Source organism: Taudactylus pleione, unplaced genomic scaffold (assembly GCF_031769625.1).
Source record: "Taudactylus pleione unplaced genomic scaffold, aTauple2 ptg000092l, whole genome shotgun sequence".
Lineage (NCBI taxonomy): Eukaryota > Metazoa > Chordata > Amphibia > Anura > Myobatrachidae > Taudactylus > Taudactylus pleione.
In genome coordinates, this window is record NW_028284494.1 from 7,904,015 (window position 1) to 7,910,158 (window position 6,144).

Consider the following 6,144-nt stretch of genomic DNA (forward strand, 5'->3'; position numbering starts at 1 on the left):
GGGGGATAGAGGCTGACACACGCTGGGGGGAAAGAGGCTGACATGCTGGGGCTGGGGGGGAAAGAGGCTAACACATGCTGGGGGGGAAAGAAGCTGACACATGCTGGGGCTGGGTGGGAAAGAGGCTGACACATGCTGGGGCTGGGGGGAAAGAGGCTGACACACTGGGGCTGGGGGGGAAAAAAACTGACACATGCTGGGGCTGGGGGTGAAAGAGGCTGACACATGCTGGGGCTGGGGGGGAAAGAGGCTGACACACTGGGACAGGGGTGAAAAAGGCTTACACACTCTGGGGGTGAAAGAGGCTGACACACGCTGGGGGGGAAAGAAGTTGACACACGCTGGGGCTGGGGGGGAAAGAGACTGACACACGCTGGGGCTGGGGGGGAAAGAGGCTGACACATGCTGGGGCTGGGGGGGAAAGAGGCTGACAGATGCTGGGGCTGGGGGGAAAGAGGTTGCCACATGCTGGGTCTTGGGGGGAAAGAGGCTGACACACGCTGGGGCTTGGGGGGAAAGAGGCTGATATGCTGGTGCTGGGGGTGAAAGAGGCTGACACATGCTGGGAGGTAAAGAGGCTGACATGCTGGGGTGGGGGGGAAAGAGGCTGACACTCGCTGCGTGGTGAAAGAGGCTGACACGCTGGGGCTGGGGGGGAAATAGGCTGACACACGCTGGGGCTGTGCCGGAAAGAGGATGACACACGCTGGGTCTGGGGGGGAAAGAGGCTGACACGCTGGGGTTGGAAGGAACACACGCTGGCGGGAAGAACGAGGCAGAGACATGCTGGGGATGGAGGGCGAATGAGGCTGACACACTCGGGCTGGACAGACTGAATTTACTGACTTGGGGTGGCAGTGAGGGGTGGTGAGAAAACAAGGCTGGGCAGTAGGACAGACACTGTATTTAATTACTGGGGAGGAGTGAGGGGTGGTGAAAAAATGTTGGGGTGGGGGTGGGCCCAAAGCATATTCTTGCACCTGGGCCCACCACTCTCTAGTTCCGCCACTGACCACGTGAATGTGTAAGAATGAGACTATCATTATTCATCTGATAACAGCTCAATGCAAAGGCACAGTGATAACCTGGTGTATAGACTGATAAACCAACACCATAAGGAGTCTTTATTCACAACTTACATAATCAGGAGGAGATTTTGGATATGAATTTCTCCTTTTAATAATATGTGAATTACATTATACTGACACCCTGATACAGTGTTATGATATTTTTATTCACGAGGTATAAGTAACAATATAACAGCAATATTGCAGTGATGCTCTGATGTTAGTGACATAACTTCCTTATAAATTGGTGTGTCATATTCATTAAACACAGCGCCAACAGGATTACTATTTGTGACATGTTAATTACAATACATGTGAGATTGAATCTGAAACTATGAGGATATAGAGAGGGTGTCTGGCCACTCATGTACATAGCATCTAGAATGGATAGGAAATAATTAGAATAATTGATAATTATATACAATGATTTCATCCATCATTATAGTCGTTTAGTTACAATTATATTTCACGCAACAACACATCAGTGGATCTGCCTTCTCTTTTTTTACTATATATGTGTGTTTTGTTTGATATCAATTTTTAAACCTTATATTTCACTGTATATTTCCCCTCTAATTGGGAATATTTATTTTAAGTAATAACCAATAAAAGTTATATTTTACTTTATTATTTACTTTACTTGTGCACCCATTACCAACAACTCCTTTTCTCTTTTCTAATTATATGATCTAACTTAGTTGATTAGGGCTGCCCCCCAGTTACTCTATGAACTATCGAGCCAAGATTATATAGGGGTCTAGAACTAATTCAGCAGAGTGCAGATACTTTCCCCTTTTTCCTTTTTCCCCTTTTTTATGAATATATACTGTAGTAACAGGAGCTTTTGTGCAGGAAAAATGTGCCCCCATTCCCCCGACCCCAGTGTGCGTATCTCAGCCCCATTCCTCCGACCCAGTGTGCATCTCTCAGCCCCATTCCCCCAGCCCCAGTGTGTGTCTCTCAGCACCAGTGTGCGTCTCTCAGCCCCATGCCCCAGCCTCAGTGTGTGTCTCTCAGCCCTATTCCCCTGCCCCAGTGTGCGTCTCTCAGCCCCATTCCTCCGACCCAGTGTGCGTCTCTCAGCCCCAGTGATGCGTCTCTCAGCCCCATTCCTCCGACCCAGTGTGCGTCTCTCATCCCCATTGCCCCGGCCCCAGTATGCATCTCTCAGCCCTATTCCCCCGGCCCCAGTGTGCATCTCTCAGCCTCAGTGTGCATCTCTCTGCCCCATTTCCCTGGCCCAAGTGTGTGTCTCTCTGCCCCATTGCCCTGGCCCCAGTGTGTGTCTCTCAGAGTCATTCCCCAGCCCCTGTGTCACCCCGGCCCTGTGTTAACTCTGTCCCCCCCAACCTATCATGGATAGGTCTATTAATATTAAGGAGCTCAAATATATATATATATATATATATATATATATATACACACACTTATACAGTCAGGTGCATAAATATTGGGACATTGACAGAATTTTCATGTTTTGGCCTCTATTCACCACCACAATGGCTTTGAATTGAAACAAACAAGATGTGCTTTAACTGCAGACTTTCAGATTTAATTTGAGGGTAATTACATCCAAATCAGGTGAACGGTGTAGGAATTACAACGGTTTCTATATGTGCCTCCCACTTTTTCAGGGGCCAAAAGTAATGGGACAATCAACTGAAAAGCTATTTCATGGACAGGTATGGGCTATTCCTTCATTATTTCATTATCAATTAAGCAGGTAAAAGGTCTGGAGTTGATTCTAGGTGTGACATTTGCATTTGGAATCAATTGCTGTCGACTCTCAATATGAGATCCAAAGAGCTGTCACTATCAGTGAAGCAAGCCATCATTAGTCTGAAAAATCAAAACAAACCCATCAGAGAGATAGCAAAAACATTAGGTGTGGCCAAATCAACTGTTTGGAACATTCTAAAAAGAAAGAATGCACCGGAGAGCTCAGCAACACCAAAAGACCCGGAAGACCACGGAAAACAACTGTGGTGGATGACAGAAGAATTATTTCCCTGGTGAAGAAAAACCCCTTCACAACAGTTGACCAAATCAAGAGCACTCTCCAGGAGGTAGGTGTACATGTGTCAAAGTCAACAGTCAAGAGAAGACTTCACAAGAGTGAATATAGAGGACGATGTAAAACATTGGTGAGCCTCAAAAACAGGAAGACCAGATTAGAGTTTGCCAAACAACATCTAAAAAAGCCATTACAGTTCTGGAACAACATCCTATTGACAGATGAGACAAAGGTCAACTTGTACCAGAGTGATGGGAAGAGAAGACTATGGAGAAGGAAAGGAACTGCTCATGATCCAAAACATACCACCTCATCAGTGAAGCATGGTGGTGGTAGTGTCATGACGTGGGCATGTATGGCTGCCAATGGAACTGGTTCCCTTGAATTTATTGATGATGTGACTGCTGACAAAAGAAGCAGAATTAACTCAGAAGTGTTTTGGGCAATATTATATGCTCATATTCAGTCAAATGCTTCAGAACTCATTGGACGGAGCTTCACAGTGCAGATGCACAATGACCCGAAGCATACTGCAAAAGCAACCAAATAGTTTTTTTTAAGGCTAAAAAGTGGAATGTTATGCAATGGCTAAGTCAATCCCCTGACCTGAATTCGATTGATTTCACTTTATGAAGCCAAAACTGAAGGGAAAATGCCCCAAGAACAAGCAGGAACTGAAGACATTTGCAGTAGAGGCCTGGCAGAGCATCACCAGGGATGGAACCCAGCGTCTGGTGATGCCTATGCGTTCCAGACTTCAGGCTGTAATTGCCTGCAAAGGATTTGCAACAAAGTATTAAAAAGTGGAAGTTAGATTTAGGATTGTTTAGTTTGTCCCATTACTTTTGGCCCTTAAAAAGTGGGAGGCACATATAGAAACCGTTGTAATTCCTACACCGTTCACCTGTATATTTATGCACCTGACTGTATATATATATATATACATATATATATATATATATATATATATATATATATATATATACTTACATACATACTTTTTACATCTGCCAATAAAAAAAGTGGATTTAAAAAGTATAGCTTTCGAGAGAAAATTTTTAATGAAAATTGAAAATAGAAGTTACAGCCAAAAATTAGCACCCTTTCCCTGCTGTTGCAAGCTGCTGCCAGAATAATAAATGCCGAACCTGCAGTATATGCTTTTTTTTATAAAAAACTCCTCTTCTGTTCTCTGCAGACAGGCTGTCACTGTCAGCTCAGTCTGTCAGCGACAGCGTGGATGAGGCCGCGGTGTCCTCCTCCTCCTCCGGGCAGCTCACACAGCACCTCCGCTCCTCAGTAACACAGGAGCGCGCACGGACTGACGCCATGATATCACCGCTCGCTCATGCACCGTAGGCTAATTCTGATTGGGCCAACACAGGGGAGGCGGTGCTGTTGTCTTTCTAGGTCCTCCCGGTCAAGTGCGGGCTTATGCAGCCGCATTAAGGCCAACCTGACTTTCAGCTATTAATTAAAGTTCAAAAAAGCAAAATGGTGGCAGAGGCTAATGGGTGGTCCGGTGCACCCCCGGACCACCCCTTAGTTTCGCCTATGCTGGTTATGGATAATACAGGGAAACCCTACTCTTTGTCCCATGTATTTCCAAAACTAGGACCGGCTTGGCTGAGCCCAGTGCTAGTTGTGCTAAATACAGTGGACCCCTACGTCTTTTGTCCCCGTATTTTGACAACCAGCACTGGCTCTGAAAAGCCCGGTGCTGGTTGTGTTAAATACAAGAGACCCCTATATCATTTGTCGCCTGTATTTTCACGACCAGAACCGGCTGTGAATAGCCTGTGGCTGGTTGTGTTTTCAAGAGTGGGCTGCCATTTTTTATTTCACTATATATTCAATCTTTTTTACACAGATGCATGGATGAATCTCGCTGATCCATCCCTGCCTCTGTGTCTTATTGATTTTTTTTTTGCAAAGATGCTTGTAGCACGGATCGCATGATCCGTACGTGCATCTGTGACAGAAACTTGCATCACGGATCTCACTGATCTGTGCAAGCATCTGTCTGCTATCACGCACGATCTAATGATATGCAAATCATTAGATCGTGCTCGATAGATCTTGTGTCACATCATACAGCTTTTGCTGCATATCGTGTCCTGGAGTGCCGGGGAGAGTTCAAGGGATATCGTTAATGAGATCGTATCATTGCCTACATCATTCCATGTGTAGAGGCCTTCAAATTGAAAAAAAAAACAAAAACATTTGCGTCTGATTTGAGGAGACATTCTGATGCTTCCAGCCACTTGGTTAATTATTAGTTGAATAATCCATCTATTAACTTCAATATATTTCTATTGTGTGGCAGGATTTTTTGAATTTTGTGTACTATGGGCCTGAATCAGCATGGAACGCAATTGCGATAGCAGCTGCATAATCGCACGAAATGAAGCTGCAAAAATATGCTAATGTCTGCCACTGCTCAGCCAGCATAGAGACGCCCACTACCACTTTCTCAAATCCATAATACCTCGCAGTACCGTGTATACATCGGTAACATCACAAACAATTACAGCAGGTCTGACCTGTCTCAGAAATTGCAAGTCTTGTGGGATGCAGTGAGTACTGTAATCGCAGTGGCTAATTTATGCACGCCCATGCAATGGCATTCAAATGAACAGGCATGCCTACGTTTCTGCAACTACTCCCCCGTCACCCCCTCCAATACTCACGGCATGTCACCCACTCTGGGATGGATTCCTGTCTGCGTGCGTAATCCCAGGGTGATCGCCGTGTGAAGTCACGCCTCCAGCTGCAGTGCAGTTTCATCTCAATCAGGTATGACAAGGGGAGGGACTATCAGTGAATAGGTTACAGAGATACCGTTTTAAAAAAAATCACATATTGCGATTAAGTTTAAGACTGAATCTGAAAAAGGGCAAAGATGTTTTGATGTCAGTACAGGTTAAATAGCTTCTTACTGCATTCTATGGGCAGTCCGTATTGTCTCACCACCCAAAGCTATGTGTGTGGCATGGACTTCGGCCCAAGACTCCTCTTGTCGAGTCCTACCCACCAGGGCAGCATATTGAAAAGGTGCAAAAT